Below are 18,125 nucleotides of genomic sequence, written 5' to 3' on the forward strand. Positions count from 1 at the left end.
GCACCACTTCAATTATATTCTTAGTACATTAGCTCTTTGTCCTGCCAAAGCTGTAGCCTGCCTCCTCCTGCAAGCCCCAGCCCTCCAGCTCTCTCTATACTGAGGAAGGGACAATGGATGGAGGGGGATGGAGCAGGCGTGAAAGGAAAGCTGGCCATCCAGGCTTCCAGGCTCCTGGCTGGAGAGACTTCTGGTTTCAGAGCTGAGGCAGCCAGGCCCTAATGAGTCACCCAACCAACGCCAGGCAGGCTGGCACCCACACTGGGAAATCCTGTCCTCCTCCTCTTCCCCTTATCGTTTCTGTCCGTGTCCAATCCCCTCTCCACCCAGCGACAGGGAGCTCCTGATACACTACCAGGCAGGTGGTGCCCCTGTGCGCCCCCCAAGTCTGAGCTAGCCCTAAGGGATGGAGGTCCGGGAAGCTTGGATGCCTCCACTTATACACAGCGAGAAAAAAGTCCTTCCTTGGCCCTGTGTGGCCCTGAGTCATAGGCCTGACCCCACAGCTGTTCCTCATTTGGGACCTCCTGCTGAAGGTGTCATAGGAGGCAAGAGCTGGGAGGCCTCTGTGAGCAGAAGGATACTGGGGTGGGGTGGGGGAAAGGGTACTTCAGCCCCTGGGCTCCCGTGGGCAGTGACAGGAAGAAGCTGAAAATGTGGCCAGAAGCCTGAGGACAGGCTGGCTTCCTGCACAGGCTCTGCCTTCACCGTCAACTTGCCACCACTTGAGCTCTCAAAGACTCACTCTGCAGAAAAGCCCTTAGGCGGGCAACACAGGATGGGGGCAGGGGGCCACCCTTCTACACCTCACAGCCCAGCACCACATGCTGTGGAGAAGACATTGAATTGGGAGTGGGGCATGGGCGGGGCAGATGGATTGTGTATTCCCAGCAAAGGAGCTCGTCCTACCAGGGTGGGTGGGGACAGGGTGCTCGGAGCCCAGGATACAGGAGCCACTCCCCCGACAGGGCAGACAATCTGGTGAAAAGAGGCTTGATCTCATCCATCATGTGACTCCAGGTGCTCCCGCTCTCTCTGACTTGATGGTTCTCCTCACCGTGGACCATAGGGCAGAGAACACTTTGGTACTTGGTTTCCAATCTGGTAGGTCTGTCAGCAGGACAGCCACCCTCCCTCCCCACTCCCTGCTTTTGCATGCACAGGCTGTGACCCTAATTCCACCTCCTTCTAAAATGGAGGGTTTGAAACCCAATGAGAAATGGTACCCAATTCTCAGATGGAGAAACTGAGGTGCCTCTTCTCAACTCAAGTTCCTGTACAGCTTTAGAAACGGACTGGGCTGTTTCCACTGTGCAGAGGGAAGAGGAGTGAACATTCACGGCAGAGCCAGGAGCCTGTCCTACGCCAGAGCCCAGTTCTGCCTGGCCCCCACCTCATTCCCAGGGTCCTGCCCCTGCCCCTGCTCTGTGCCTGGCCGAGGCAGAAGCAGGAGTCAAACAAAGCTATGCCCCAGAGGCCAGCTGGTGGAGACAGACAGAGACCCCAGGAGGGCCACGGAGTCTGCGCTGGGAGGCGGTGGGGTACATTGTGTGAACAAGGAATTCAGAAAGGCGGGAGGGCAGGAGGGGGGAAAGGGCATACCGAGCCGAAGAAACCAGCGAGGCCAGGCTGGGGGACAGGGTGAGGGGAAAGGGAAGAAAAGCAGGATTGAGTGAGCAAGCCTGGCTCAGGGCTTAGAGGCTAACTGACAAGGAAGCTGACGGGAGAAGGAGGCCCAGGCCTCAGGCAAGACTCGGACCAGGAAACCTGGCTTGCCCTTGACCTGACATGGCGTTGGCTATGGGAGTATAAAGCAGGCTATGGCCTTCAGGCCAGGGTGCTCTGGGGTCAGCGGGCTCCTTCCTCGGAGACTCGTGGCCTCCTAGGATGACAGAACAGGTATCAAGGTGAGCGGCATGTGGGAGACACTTCCAGGCCCTGTGCACTGCTCTGAGCTGAGTGCCGTTCTTGCCCATAGTGACCTCGGGTGCCAGTGTCCCCGTCCCATGCCCAGGTAGAGATGAACTCAGGGTACCAAACCCGGCCGGAAATGCCCCACTCCTAAGACAAGGCCAGGAAGGGCCAAGCAGTTCACCTCTACAAATCCAGGCTCAACCTGTCCCCTTCACCCTCACGCCTGCCTCTTAAGAGGTGCTGGCGAGGGTCCAGCAAGCAGCCACGCGCTAGCTTTGCTGAACACACATCTAGGACGAGTTACACTCCACCCTGAAACCCTAGCACAGTCCTAGCAGGATGGGATCCAGTCACTGGGGTGACTGCAGGGCCATGGTGAGACAGTCCCCTCTCCTAACATCACCGTGTCCTGGCTCCCACGGACTTAACCTGAGCACCAGGGCCAGAGACACAGCAGCCCAGGCCTGTCCCAAAGCAGGTAGAGGCCACACTCAGTTGCTGAGAGCGACCGACCTCCTGAGATATCCAGGACCTTGACTAGGGAAACCAGCCATTGTAGGCACCAGGGAGGGGCGTGTGTGTGTGTGTGTGTGTGTGTGTGTGTGTGTGTCTGTGGAGTTCTGCAAAAACACTATAATCAGTGCCCCCCCCCTTCGGGCTGTTAATAGCTTCCCAAAACATCCATTCCAGAATCCTTAGCCCCTGTCGGCCTCATACACTAAAGGCTTGAAGATGGCTAGGGGGAGGATCCTGGATGGGTCCTCATAGTAACTGCAAATGTCCTTATAAGAGAGAAGCAGGGCTGGACACATGGCTCCATGGCAGAGTGCCTGTGTAGCATGGACAAGGGTCTGGAATCTTTCCTTACCACTGCCCTGAATGAGTGAATGAGTGAATGAATGAATGAGTGAGTGAATGAATGAAGCCATGTGTGCTGGTGCCCCTAACACTTTGGAGGCAGAGGTATGAAGATGAGGAGGTCAAGGTCTGAGGTTATCCTGAGCTACAAAAGACCTTGACTGGAAAGGGGCAGGGGAGAAGCCAACAAGGCAGTTCATAGGATAAAGGCGCTGGCTGCGAGTTCCACCCCCACCACCCATGGAGAGGTAGAAGGCGTAAAACAATGGCAGAAAACTGTCCTCTGGCCTCCACTCACCAGCCACGACACGTGCACAGTCAGACCCAAACCTCATGCACGCAGAGCAACAAGTAAAACTTAAAATAAATAAAAACCAGAAAGATGGGGAGTCGCAGAGAGGCTTGAGTGCAGAGGAGAAGATGGAGCGAGACAATGGAGTGGAGACTGCGGTGGTGACTCAGTCACAAGGAATGTCAGCAGCTGGGAGAGCTGGGGGAGATGGAGCTGGCCGGCATTTTAGCCCCACAAGGCTCATCTCAGACATCCCGGACCAGAGGAGAATGAATCCACGTTGCTTTATGCCTCTGACTTTCTGGCTTTTTGGGTTCAGTCCTGATGAGGAAAGACATGCCTGAACAGGGGACAGGGTGAATGATGGAGCCCGGCGGCTCCCTCCTGCTTGGAGAAGGATGACATTACAGCTTTGACTGCCCCAGTGTAACAGGAAGTCCCCATTAACGGTTACTAGTGATGACTCCTACCATGTCACCCAGCGGGGGCAAGAGGGTACTGGGCAGGGACTGGCCGGCAGGAGTAGACATATGAGCGGACTCTCACTCCTGTGCACACCTCAGAGTGATGGACAGTGTGGTGCCCAGGAACAGGCCCTGGTCTGTTCTGGCCACTGGAGCCTTCTACGCCTGACCACGTGCTGCACTGACACATAGGATCACAGGATACATCCAGGGGCCACCCTACTCTCACAGCCAGTGCTGGGAAACCTGGGGTCCCAAGGACAATGGTCCCAATAATGACATCAGAGCATGGTAACTCAGCCCCACTGGGCAGCAAAAGGACATTCTACAGCCTTATATCCAAGCTCGGGAATGGGCTTCACAAGGCCCAGGTGGGTACCCCAAAGGCAAGCGACTTTGAACAAAGAAAGATGGGGCCTGAGGCCTGCAGGGAGTGGGTAGGTCCACCTGATCTGAGGCAATCCCAGGGAGGAACCACTACCCAGAAAAGAGGCTACTGAGGTGGGGCCTTGAAGGCCAAGCCTCAGGACCTCAGGAAAACAAGGATTGAAAGGGCAAAAGATATGTCTGGAGGACTTGGGTGGTTGGGAGTGGCCCCACAGGCACTGAGAGATAGGGAAAAAGAGGCTCAGAGAGCAAGACCAGCTACAGACAGCCCTGCCTTATCTGGCCAGCCTACAGAGCCACTTGGGGAAGGTGTGACCTGCTGTCTGTAACTGGGTACAGCCAGCGATCACACCTATGAGCCCTTTGCAAGACCTAAGTAAGGTGCCCTTAAGCTGCCCTACCCCTGCTCTCCCCAGGGTAGAATGGGGGCTTGGGGTGGCTAGAGGACTTGGCCATTCCGACAGAGAACAGTAAGCACGGGACAAACGGTGATCAGCAGGTCAAGGCCAGGAGGGACTCCCACTTCAGTGGGGCCTCACCACCGCCACCAGTGTCCAGTCATCTTGCCCCAAAATGACCCTCTCTTTACTCAGTGAAGGGACTCAGCGACAATGGCCATCAACTACCTAGCAAACGCCTCATAGTCGAGTGCTGAGTGACCAGATCTAATGTCACCATCACCATCCCTAAGTCTCTGTGGGAAGGCAGCAGTTAGCCCCACTTCACACCTGGGGAAACTGAGCCACAGGCAAAGCTCTCTGCTTCAAGGGCATGGGCAAGCAGGAAGAGAGAAGAGAAAGTCTTGTTGAGGAGAAAGAAGATAGGCCCTCAGGCAGGAGGATGGTGGAGAGTGCCTTCCCTGTGCCCTCTGAGGGGCCAAGAAAGGCTTCCTTTTGGGGGGGATGGGGTGGGGACTAGGTCTCAGAGCCATCCCAAGAGCATTCAGGAGAAGCAGGGTAGATAAGACAGAGACAGCACAGGCTTCTGAGAAGCCCACAGCTGTCCCACCAAAAGCCACAGGATTCCTGCCACCAGTGGCCAACCCCCATCTCATCGGGTCCTGTCTCAGAGGCAGCCACCTGCTCTTACCCGGTGATGGGATCTGTGAAGCTTACCCTGGAGCTCCCAGTCCTGTCCTGGAAGCCCCAACAGACCCCCTCCTCTCTTGCCACACCTAGCCAAGACTGATGCTGAGGAGAACAGAGAGGAAATGGGGGGCTCTCCCTGCTGTAACCTCAACAGCAGCCTCTCCCCCAGGGTAGCCAAAGATGGCTTGTCAGACACACCCACCTTCCAGATTACCTGCCATTCAGCTTCGCACCTCTGTGCTTTGTCCATGCTCGTTCCTGACCTGACTGTTTGATGGTTTGAACTCTAAGGTCCTCTCCTTACCTTGCTGAACTTTCCCCAGTCTACGTTTGGGTGAACTATCAGCTCCCAGGCAAGGACGGTCCCTGCCAGGTGCCCGACTCCTGCCTTATTCTCAGCACTTAGGGGGGCTCATCTCTTGGCCCACCGGCCTCTCCGTGGGAAGAGAAGCCTCTCAGGGCAGACTCCTCCCAGCCTTCAGCTCTGACCCGGTATGGGGCAGGGGCAGGAGCTCACCATACCCCAGCCCTCCAGTCTTCTTCACCTCCACCCAGAACACTAACTCTGCAGCGAGGCCCAGCAAGGATCCCTGGGAGGTGTCCACCCTCCCTTGCAAGGCAGAGCCACCCAGGAAGTCTTCCTGGCTCCCTGAACCCTTGGCGGAATACTCCGCCCTCTGGCACAGCGGAGATCATGGCCTGTGCCTTGGGGATCTGGGTGCCGATTCTGGCTGGGTCACCTTAAGAGGGAGGATGGCTTCCTTTCTGCAGCTGGGGCTCATCTGTGTGAAGTCGGGGGGGGGGGCAGACTCACCACAGGAAAGGCTGCCAGGGGGAAATTTAGCACTTGTTAATGATCTTCAGTCCTACTCAACCCCGGGAGGACCCCCTACGAAGACCTTCCTATACCCCCAAACCCGAGGGCTGGAGGTGGGAAAAAAGCAGACCCGCCAGCTCCCAGCACCTCATACCCAGCCTTGCAGGCAAGGAGAGAGGCCCCCCTCCCCTTCAACCATGGTACTACGGCCAAGAAGGGGTTCAGGATCATACAGCTGGGATCTTTGGCCTCACGCCTTCTCCAAGCCATGCGATGGGGGCATCAAGAGAGGTTAGGAGGTTGAAGGGTTGAGGGGCACAGAGGTGGGGACAGGAAAGGGGACTTGTAGGGAAGATTAGAAAGTCAAGCCCCGGTGATAAGCACACCCCGGAGCATCCGCCCTGGCAACACGGCTTCAGAACACCCAGGTGGAGGCGAGGGAGGCCCCTCGGCCAGAGCCGCGGGTGGAGGTGGGGATGAGTCCACCGGCCCTGGAGGATCTTCGGGGGCGGGGGGGGAGGGGGCTCCGCCTCCTAGGCCTGCAGGCCAGCGCTCAACTCCCAGCCCTGAATCCACGCGATGTGTAACCCCTGCTCGGATTTATGCTCCGAAGGCACGCACTGGCCCGCGCTGCACCTGCACACACACACACACCCAAACACACACTAACGCGCGCTCGCACACGCCTCCCTCAGCGTAGCGCCTCCTACCTGCCGCGTCGCCGCAGCAGGAGCCGGACTCCCGGGTTGCAGGGCACAGTACGGTCACGGGGGCGAGGGCTGGACCAACCCGCGCTCCACAGCCTGGGAATCTGCCGGGAGACGCTGCCCCGGCAGCCCACGAGCTGGGGTTGGAGCTTGGTCCCCGGGACTTCGGTCTGCCCCGCCCCGCCCCGCAGCCTCCTCCCATTTGAGGCTAGAGGCGTGGTCTCGATGGGGTGGGGCGGGGGCAGCTGAGTGCGCATGCGAACTGGAGAGGCCGTGTCTCCCAGAGGCCGCCCAGTAGTGCTGACTAGGAAGTGGGAGGGTGGCCCTGGCCCCAGCGCTCCCTCCTTCCCACCTCAGTACTGTCGGGGTGAAGAGCATCCCCGGGCACTGGCTGCCCAGCTCTGCCTTGGCTCTGGCAGACCTGGATGGCCAACCAAGTGCTGGCAGAGGTTGTTGGCTGTCTTGGAGTACAGGGACTCAGCCAGGGCCAAAGCAGGGAGGGCCCCTGCGAATGGGAGGACCAGTGAGACTAGAAACCCTCCCTTTCCACCTGTTTCTTCACACCCACTCCCAAGATTTTGGCTGGGGAGGATGAGTGCAGGCGCTGGGAGGTGTCCAGAGGACCCAGTCAGTGAAGGAGAGCTGACCCTGTCCTGGTCATCTATCTGCACAGCATGTAGACTGAGAGCAGGGCCTAGATTGGGGCTTTCTCTGACTGGCCTTCAGAATGGCCAGGAGCACATCAAGCCTCAGTTTTGTACTCGATAGACTGGGAACTGTAATCTTCACTCATGCCAGGCTGTTTGGACAATGCCATAGGAAGTGATGGGTGACCAAGGCTGGTTAACAGGCTTGGCGTGGCAACCTGTGGCACTCTAAGGCCGCAGAGACACTTGTCTGACCTGGTCACCCTGGATGCGGCTGGCCCACATTGTGGGGGAGAAACTAGGGCTCGCTCATCCCTCCAGTCTCCTGGTTTCTGTTAATGTTTACCTCAACCTGTCAGTCGCCGCCCAGTGGCCTAAGTGTGGCTCCATCTGGTTATCTGACTGAGCGGATAGAGTTTTCAAGTTGCTGTCCACCACCATCCCAAGCACAATGTTCCAAGACTGGACTAGGTTTTACTTTCCCTCTTACCCTAGCCCTGGTCTACGGCTGACACTGGACTGAAAGCCTGTCAGGCTTATCTTTCTATCCTCACAGAAAAGCTCTTCCGGTCGAGCCCACACAGCCTCAGCATTGCTGTCTCTGCACAGAAGCCCTTGGTCAACAAAGCAGACCTAGATCCAGGCCTCAGTTACAAGGCAAGTTCTTTATCCTTTCCTGGTCTCGGCGTCCTTGTCTGTAAAATGGGCTTTCTAGGAGAAACACATGGTGACTGGGGACAGAAAAGTCAAAGGGCTCAGTCAAGGTCCTCAGTCGGGGAAGTAGGCAGCGTTGCCTCTGGCAGGTCACGCTCATATCTTCTGAGATGGAACAGGGGGTCATGTCTGGAAAAGAGTGTCTTCAGCCTGCAAAACCATGGTATCCAGAGAAAGTTCTGGCACCCTTCTGTAATTCAGAGTATGGAGCCAGGAGGGGTGTCATGTGCTGGTTGCAGCCATGGCCTCTGCCTTGACTCCTTAGCTGCGTGACCTTGGGCAAGAGACCAACTGCACTGCCCAACCTGCGTAGCCCCGCCCACACCGCAGTTATGGGGGTTGACGGGCTTGACTCATGGGGAGTCCTGATGGTGGCCTCTGGCTGCTACTGTATCATTTGTAATGATGCAATGTCTCCAGCACCAGAGACAACACTCTGTAACAGGCTGATTAGTCCCAGATGCTTCAGAACGAGTCTTAGACCAGGAGGCCTGTCTCAGAGCCCATCTCTGGCAGCTTCCACCTCCCTGAGGAATGAGTCAAGAAACCCAGCAAGACACTGGCCTGTGGAGGGCACCCTGATGGAGGGAGCAGTGGCTCTGATCTCTGGGGAGCAGAAGATCAAAACATGCCAGGAAGAGCCAAGCTGCCTAACAAGGCTTTCTGAGGGGTGGAGGACACATCTCTGCCAATGTGTTGGCCCCAGGACCCTGCCAGATGGTTGTTATAAGCTTAGTCATCTAATGGTGCCATTAAAAAGCCTGACGGGTAGGTGTTTTCCCATTAAATTCTCACAAGCATTAGCCCCACTTAGCCAGTGACAGACCTGAATCTCAGGGAGATGCCCCAGGTCACAAAATTAGTAAACAGCAGAACTGGGATCCAGACCTACAGAACCATGCTGCTTCCATCCATTCTTGAGTTGGGTCTCTCTTCCTCCTCCTCCTTTTCTCCTGGCCTCCAGGGAGAGACCATCTTGTTGGGTCCCTTGACCCCCTGTCTGCCCTCTACTTCCTGTAACTGGGAACTCATTTCTCCCGGGGCTAGCCTCGTTCCTTCTGCTCCTCAGAATCTTTTATATGGCAACCCATTCTACCTAGCCCTTAGAGCCCTACACCCCTCACCAATGTCTGGGAACAGAATTGTCTCTGCACAGGCAAGAGCCCGTCATTAGTGTTCCTGTGTGTAATAGTGCTAGACTGTTTCCCAGGTGAAACTTGCAATGATCTTCTTTCTTTCTTTCTTTCTTTCTTTCTTTCTTTCTTTCTTTCTTTCTTTCTTTCTTTCTTCTTCTTCTTCTTCTTCTTTCTTTCTTTCTTTCTTTCTTTCTTTCTTTCTTTCTTTCATCATTTTGGCTGGCCTTGAACTCCCAAGGTCAAATTATTCTCCCATCTCAGCCTACTGAGTGCTGGGACTACAGGTGTTGTGTGAATGTGAAGTGTCCCTGCATGGATTCATGTATTGGTCTCCGGCTGTTGGTGCTGTTTTGGAAGGCTGTGGAACTTTCAGGAGGTGAAGCCTCATAGGAGGAAGTATGTCACTTGGAGATGGCCTTGAGATGTTATAACCCAGCCCACCTCTTGTCCATTCTGTGCTTCCTAACTGTTGACTTAGTATGACTAACCACCTCATGATCCTGCCATCATGTCTTCCCATCAAGATGGACTGTGTCCTTTATCAAACTGTAAGTCAAAATAAGCTTTTTCTAAATAGCAGCTTGTCATAGCAAAGATAAAAACTGATAATACAGAAAATTGGTATCATGAGTGGGTTTTTTTTTTTAATAATAAATCTGACCAGCTGATTCTTAGGTCATTTGGAATTGGTTTGTAGGAAAAATGTAGAAGAACTTGGGGTTATGGACTAGAGAATCCTCTAGAAAGTTTTAAGGGAAGCTCAAAAGGACATTCTGATGGGAGTTTGAAGTCTCCGTTTGCCAAGGGAGATGTGTACAATGGAGGCCCAGCTCAAGAGGTTTCAAAGGGGAATTAAGACTCTTATCAGGAATTGGGTTAGAAGTCATTCGTATCACATTCCAGTTAAGAATCTGGGTACATTCTGCTGATGTTCTGGACATCAAGTGAAACCAAACTAGATAAAATAAAAACAGTGAGCTGATTTGTTTGGTAGAAGAACTTCTAAGACTTCACAGTAGTGACAATTGCTTATTGCTCTTATCCAGCTGTACAGAGAGAGGAAGAACAGTGGAGTAGAAAGATAGGAAAATGTGTAGTTTGGTGGGGGAATGAGGGAGCTTAAAGTTGTAGGTGAGACAGATGCAAGAGCAGTTGTTGTTAAAGGGATTATCCTCATTAAAGAAAAAAACAAAAACAAACAACAACAACAAAAAACTAGTGCTGTGTCCTGGGTACTCAGAATGCTAAAGAAGAGTTTTTTAGTTTGCTTCCTCGTTGCTCTGATAAAAACCACAACCAAAGGCAGTCTAAAGTGAAAAAGGGTTTATTTCATCATACACTTCTAGGCTAAAAATCATCAATGTGGGCAGTCAGTGCAGGAACCTAGAGGCAGGAACTGAAGCAGAGACCAGGGATGACTATTGCTTACTGGCTTGTTTCCTGCTTCTGCTCAGCTGACTTTCTTGTATGACACAGGACCACCTGCCCAGGCATAGTACCACCCACAGGGTAGGCTCTCCAATGTAGCAATCAAAAAGTGCTCCACAGAGATACCCATGGCAAATCTGATGACATTAATTCTTTAATTGATGTTACCTCCTCCTGGGTGTGTGAGGGTGACAATGAAGATTAGCCATCATAAAGGGCTCTCTGCTAAAAACAGGCAAACAAGGAAAGCTGCAGGCATGAGATGAACGAAGCCAACCTAAGAGAGAGGTGCTGTGTGTGCCAGGTAGCCGACTGGAGGGGCAGCCTGCTCGGGTTCTTTGTAGCCAAGACGACTCCATGACAAGCCGCAGACACCAGAAAGGGAACTGCAGGCTTTGATATTTGTCCTGCTGGGTTTTGGTTTTGCTTTGATCTGATCTTTTCTTTGCTATCCTCCATTCCTCCCTTTACGGATAGAAATTTTACTCTTATGATATTGTATGTTGGAGATACGTGACTTGTATCATTGTTGTTGTTACATTATTATTCTGCAGAGGCTCACAGTTAAGAGACAACCTCAAGCCTCAGAAGAGATCCTGGATTTTTGAACACCGTTGGGACTGTTAAAGAACATGGAGACTTTTGAAATTGTACCACGAGATGGCCATGAACTTTGAGGGACCAGGAGTGGAGTGCTGCGGCTTCAATGTGAAATGTCCCTCATTGGTGCATGTGTTTGATCCTCAGCTGACGACATTGTTTTGGAAGGTTGTAGGACCTTTGGGAGGCAAGGCCTCGCTAGAGGAAGTGGGTTACTGAGGGTGAGTGGTGCAGAGTATATGAACACCGGGATTGTGTTGTTTACTGGAAATCCCTGTTTCTAGTTGTGGTGTGGCTCAGTCCTAGAACACACTTTTCATCCAAAAGCTTGCTGCTTGAATGAAATAAAATCAACCATGGGTCACGAGGCAGAACAAGCAACTAGTTGACAGGGAATGAACATAAGAAAAACAACCATAAGAGGAAGTCAGGAAGATGGAGGGAGAGATGCACAGGAAGTAAGGAGAGGAACATTTAGTTTTGAGGGTTTTTTGAGATGACGTGGGGAAGGAGCATACCTTCTGGGACATTGGCTGAGGAGGAAGGTCAGCTGGGAGCCTTCTCTGCCTCTACGAGCCAGCAGGCTTTCACCCCAGCATCTGGATCTCCAGTCTTCATTGGTAAAACTAAATGTTTGAGGTTTTGTTAAAGACAACAGGTGGGCTTGAGGTTTGATAGCCTGGCCTCGTCTCCTGCCCAGTCTGCTTCCTGGCTGTGGACACAGTATGACGAGCCACCTCATGCTCCTGCCATCTTCCCTTCCATCCACAATGGACTGTATCTCTCCTTAACCTATAAGCCAACAGAAAGCCCTCCTCCCCGAGGTTGCTTCTTATTAGGTATCTGGTAGCAAGAAGAATCCCACCAACCAAATCGCCACGCTATTATTGACGAGGGCTGGTGGGATGGCTCGGTGGCTGAGGCCCTTGCTAGGCAAGCATGGGGACTTCCGGTTGGATCCCCAGAACCCATGTGAGGCTGGATGCAGCACTGTGCACCTGTAGCCCAGTGCTCTCACAGTGAGATGGGGAACAAAGACAGAATTCCCAGAAGATCGCAGGTCCGTCAGCCTGCTGTATACAGTGACAAACAATGATCTCAAACAAGGTGGAAGATGAGGAATGACATCCAGGGTATTACTGTGATCTTTACACACATGCCCCAAGCATGTTCACAGCCCCCATCACACAACATACATTTACATATACTGAAATAAAAAATATAACCTGCAGAGTGCCCCCCCCCAACATGTGGAATGTCAAAATAGAGGCTCTTAGTGCCTGATGTCTTGAGGTGGGACATTATGACAGCCATGCTAACCAGTCCCATACAGCCATCTCAGGACAGGGGTCAAGAATGCAAGGTGAGGAGTCCAGGGAGAAACAAAGAGCTCATAGTTGGGCTGGGTGAGATGGTGCCTATTTGTGGCTTCAGCACTCAGGAGACTGAGGCAGGAAGATCAAAGGTCAGTCAGGGGTTGGGGAGCAACCCTGGTTGTTCTGTCAGCAAGGCATTTACCGTGCAAGAATGAGAACCTCGGTTCTGATTCCCAGCAAGAAACCAGCAAGCCATGCGTGATGCCATGTGATCATAGTCCCACCACTGGGGAGGCAGAGATGAGCAAATCCCCGGAGTGCGTTGGCCAGCAGAGCTGAAGAGGGGAGCTCCACGTTCAGCGAGAGACCCCGTCTCAGAAGATAACGTGGAGAACAATTGACTATACCAAGCTTGACCTCTATCCTCCACACACAACACAGACACACACACAGTTCACAGTTCACAGTCAGTCACGCTGGATTACACAGTTGAGATTCTGTCTCAAAAATAAACAGTCAGCTTCTGTTTTGGAGTAGTTGCAAGTGGCACTGCACAGATAATAAAACGTCAGGTTGTGCTTTGTAGAATCAGATGCCATGCAAAGCCAGTGCTGGGGACAAAATGGCCTCGAGTTGACGTTCATTCTATCCTTTTCTGAAATGCTGTTCACACTTTGTTGCTGGATATTAGAAGCCAGCTGGGGCTGGAGATGTGGCGCAAACCTTGCCTTCTAGCCCTAGAAAAAGGAAAGGCTGAGAATAAAAAAGTCTGAGATGGTGTCTTAGTTACTTTTCTACTGCTGTGAAGAGGCACCGTGACCAAGGCAGCTTACAGCCCCAGAGGATCAGAGTCCGTGACCGTCACAGAGGGTAGCATGGTACCGCAGCAGTAACATATCCACAAGTAGAAGGAGAGAGAGAGAGAGAGAGAGAGAGAGAGAGAGAGAGAGAGAGAGAGCGCTGAGAATGGTATAGACTTCTGAAACCTCACTCCGGTGAGAGGCCTCCTGCAACAAACACCCCCCCTCTCCCGTCTTTCAAACATGTGAGTCCATGAGGTCTGTTCTCATTCAAACGATCACAGCATGGCAGCGCCTTCCCTGTCACCCCAGCTGAGGTAGGAGAAGCACCTCACCTTTAAGGCCAGCTTGAGCTATACGGTGAAACTCTGGCTCAAGACAACCAAATAAATAAAAATAAAAAGCAGTGCCCTCCATGTCAGGAAGCAGCCTCAGCGCAACACGGCTCGCCTGTGCGGAGGAGGTTGGGACAGATAGCTGAGGAACAAAGGCGGCTTGGTTTCCAACCAGGCAGGTGCAGAGGTGTGGGAGGAAGTGAACGGGGTGGGAGAGCAGGGAAGAGGAGGGAGGGACACTGTTCCAACTTTAAAAGAATTATTATTGAGATACAATTTACTTATCATAAAACTCGGTCTTTAGGGGCTGGGGGCAGGGTGTGAATCAGTCTTACAGAACATTAGCTTAGCCTACGGAAGCCCAACACGGGATGATAATTCTTGAGAGTATGAAACTCAGTGGTTTAATATTTCAAACTGCACAGCCATCGCCGCAAGTAAACTACAGAACGTGTTCTTTGCCCCAAGAGAACCTGAGTGCTCACCTGCAGTCATGCCCCATCCCTTCCTGAGTTGCCCTGGGCAGCAGCTAATCCACTCTCTGGCTCTTTGGACTTGGGAATGTTTCACATAATGGAATCATACATGTGGCCTTTTGTTTCCGCAGTCTTTCCCTTAGCATAGTGTTGTCATGTTGGGGCATGAATCAGGACTTTATTCCTGTTTATGGCTGGATAATAGCCCATTGTGCAAATATGCAGATTGTGTTTACCGGTTCATGTGTTGGTGGGCGGCTACTTTTTGGCTACTGTGAATACTAATGCTGTACACTTCTCTGGTGGGGTATTCACCAGCGAAGACTGCTTGGACAGGGGTTTAGGCCAACAGAAAGTCTTTATGAGCCAGACAGCAACTATAGTGATTGTTTGGGACCTCGGCATAGCACCGAGCCTTTCTCAAGGGGAGTTTTTAAGCCAACATACCCTGGCTTGACAGACTTCATTTAGCAAGAACAGTTAGCCAGAAGCGGAACTGCAGAAGCCAAAAGAAAGGTTAGTGCATGTAGAGACGTTCCCACAACTACGGGATTTGAGGAATTCAGTTGTGGCAGGTGGTGCTCAGTACAAGCTGAGCTTTACCGTCTGAATGGCACTTCCACCATGGAGTCAGTTGTGCCAAGGGCCTACTAAGTCTGGGTCCTGTTACACACACATTCGCGGAAGAGCTTTTGGGAGGGTGCACATTTCCAACTCTCACAGGGGTGTCCAGGGGCAGAACTGTGGTTCCAGGGTAATTCCACGTGGTTCTGTTTGTATCTGGTGATGAAAGTGGGGCTCAGGGTCTCAGGTATGGAAGCACGTGCTCTCTCATGACAATGGATCGCAACCACAGTGTCTCATGTTTGATTTTAATTATTTATCTGTTTTTATTATTGTTTAATGTGTCTGGGTGTTTTTCCCACATGTATGTCTGTGACACGCATGCATGCCTTTTGTCTTTGAAGGCCAGAAGACAGTGTTGGATCCCCTGGAACTAGAGTTACAGATGGTTCTGAGCTGGTGCTGGGAATGGAACCCAGCTCTCTGGAAGAGCAGACAGTGCTCTTACCTGCTGGGCCATCTCTCCAGCCACCAACACATTTAACTTAAAAACAATTATTTAGGAATGTAGTATACAAACTTATATGCAGATATAACACTCATACATGTAAAACTTAAAAATAAATAATTAAATAATCATTTATGGTGGGGGGGCAAGTGTGGAGGTCAAAGGGCAACTTGCAGGAGTTGGTTTTCTCCTTCTTCCATGTGGGACTCAGGGACTGAGTTCATATCCTCAGGTTTGGTAGTAAGAACCTATGCATGCTTTCTCAAGGGCTCATGTATGTAATCCAGCCTACCTTTAAAGTTTCCATGTAGTTGAGGGTGGCATTCAATTCCTGATGCTTCCGCTTCCGCTTCTACTTCGAAACACTTGAGATTACCACACCCACTTGGATTTTATCTATCTATATCTATGTATCTATGTATCTATGTATCCATCTATGTATCTATCTATGTATCTATGTATCCATCTATGTATCTATCTATGTATCTATGTATCCATCTATATATCTATCTATGTATCTATGTATCTATCTATCTATCTATTATTTTAATGCGAGTGCTCTGTCTGCATATACACCTGCAAGCCAGAAGAGGGCATCAGATCCCTTTATAGAGGGCTGTGAACCCTTTATAACCATGTGGTTGCTGAGAATTGAACCCACGATCTCTGGAAGAACAGTACTCTTAAGTGCTGAGCCATCTCAGCCCCCTTATTTGTTATTTTTTAAAAAGAGTCTTACTGTGCTGTAGCACTGTCTGACCTTGAACTCCATCTCTTGCCTCAGCCTCCCAAGGGCTAGCATGGCAGGAGTGAACCAGGTGCTACCACTACATTCTGGCAACAATGTTTAACTGTTGAAGAGCTGCCACACTGCTTTTCAGAGCACCGAGACAGCCCATCCTGGAGTGGGGACACCCATCCATGCCCCTGTCTCTGGCAGGTAGAACAGTCTCTCTCTAGCCTGGACTCTGCTCTGTGTGAGTGCCTCATTACTGTGAGGTAGGTGGTTTCATGGGGTGCTGAGGGGGTCCAAGTGGTTCTTAAGGGCTGTCAGGCAGGAGTGGATCTGGTGTCCCTTGAAGCTTGGGGATAGTAAGGTTCACTCGAAGAGGAAGCCTTTGAACCCCACAGATGTTTCTATGCCAAAGGCATGGGGTAAAGTGCTAGTTCACAACACTGGGCCCCTGAGACACACAAGTGAGCTGGGGTTAGGGGGCTGCTCACTGGAGTCTCAGCACCCAGGCAGCTGTCCTCATCTCTGAGTGTGGGTGTCAGGGAACTCCACGTCCCTTAGGAGCTTCCAGAGTCTCCAGAACCCTTCAAGCTCAGGTGCCTGATGTTCTCTGAGCTCTAGCTCATAGGGCCTGCCTTCTCGATCTCACATCTTTAGTCATAATGCCAAAGCCAAACCCAGCCAGCCTGTGTCCCTGGCCTGTCAAGCACCTGCTCCCCACCATGCCTCCCTCCCCCCAACCCCCAGCATAACCACCATTTAGGAATCAACCTCACCTTACTTGAAGCCCAAGGATACTTCCTCCCATCCATCCGACAAGGCCCCAAGTTCCTTCTAATCCTTAGAGGCCTCCTCTTCTTCCTCCCTCAGGTCACCATTCCCCCACTCTCTCCCGTCCTTCCTTCTGCCCCAGCAGCCAGGGGCCACAAATCTCCACTCAGTCTTCACTCTGCTTAAAATTGTTGAGGGTGAGAATAAAAAGCAAGGATGGCATTTTAAAAACTGATGCCATCCGAGTTCTTGGGAGCCGCGGGGTTAATCTGGGAAGATAGCTCTTGTATTGAGGGAAGCTGTGATAATGGAGTTGTTGTCAGTGGGTGGGGGACAGGCAGCCTGCACCAGCCAGGGTTAGTCTGAAATGACTGTCACAGGGCGGAGAAGACCTTTCACTCCCATATTGATTTAAGGCAGAAGGATTGGCAATTCTCCCAGCACTACGGGGCAAAGGGAGGGTATAAAGATAATGAACAACTGGATTGCTGCCTGCTTCCTCTCTGAAGCTCCAGGCTGGGATCTGCAGCTCTCATCGCAGGGACTGAGACCAGCAGGTGTTGGGCCTGGGGTACTGGTCAGAGCCCAGGGGCAGCCAGGAGGTGGGGTACTTAGTCCCTGAAGAGCTATATACCCTCTGATCCTGAAGAAGTCTCCTCCCTACCTGGCGTCAGTCCTCACCGTAGCCAAATGGAGGCCGTAACAGTCTAACAGTCCCTGTTTCTGGTGATGAGAAACCAGTGAATCAGATTTAGCTGTAACTTGATGACATGCCGTCTCTAGACATTAACTTACATATTTAAAACGATCTTAAGACATTGTACGGTCTTTGTACAAGTCTTCCCATAGTCAGTCCCCACCCAAGTACCTTTGGTTTCTCTTATACGGATGTTTAACAAGGTTTTGTTTTGTTTTTGGAGACTTGCTCTGTAACCTAGGCTGGCCTAGAACTCAGGCAATGTTCCTGGCAATCTTCCGGCAATCTGCTTGAGACCAGCCTGGGCAACAGGGCAAGACCTTGCATCAAAACACCAAAATAAGCAAATGAAACCAAACCCAAACAACACCAACAAAGTACTAGCAAGCTTCTCCTTCTTGGCTTTTTGACAGAGGAACTACATTGATTCTGCATTTGCAAAAAGACATATTTTCTTACTAATTTAAATCAGTTATTATCTGTGAGGGTTTTCTATATTTGGCCTAACCATTCTTGAGAGGGCATTCTGTCCTCTAGAAGAATATTTGAGAATAGAGAAGATTTTTAATATGCCCAAGCTATACTTACTTTAATGCATTTTTCTTTTATTTAGATTTTATATGAAATTAAGCAAAATATTGAAGTTTAAAAAAATTGTGTGATTACATCATGTAAGATTTTTATTTCAGAATGTGGGGAGGAGCTGAGAGCCTTACAGAAGAATCTAGAAAAGCAGCACTTGGAAATCTGGGGCAGGAGATAAAAAATTCAGGACCATCCTCAGCTATGCAGGCAATTGTGGGCAATAATAATATCATGAATAAATAAATAAGTAAATAAATAGATACTTTAAGAGAAAGTTAATTTGATTTA

General features: G+C 51.4%; 1 protein-coding gene across 1 annotated transcript in view; it reads right to left on the reverse strand.

Moving 5' to 3' along the window:
• Positions 1-6,724, reverse strand: part of Capn5 (calpain 5) — a 51,677-nt gene extending 44,953 nt beyond the window's left edge. The window contains exon 1 of the mRNA XM_021634783.2: positions 6,531-6,724. The gene's annotated coding sequence lies outside the window, so the exon portion shown is untranslated. The remainder of the gene's footprint in view (positions 1-6,530) is intronic.
• Positions 6,725-18,125: the final 11,401 nt, after the last annotated feature.

Source organism: Meriones unguiculatus, chromosome 14 (assembly GCF_030254825.1).
Source record: "Meriones unguiculatus strain TT.TT164.6M chromosome 14, Bangor_MerUng_6.1, whole genome shotgun sequence".
Taxonomy (NCBI): domain Eukaryota; kingdom Metazoa; phylum Chordata; class Mammalia; order Rodentia; family Muridae; genus Meriones; species Meriones unguiculatus.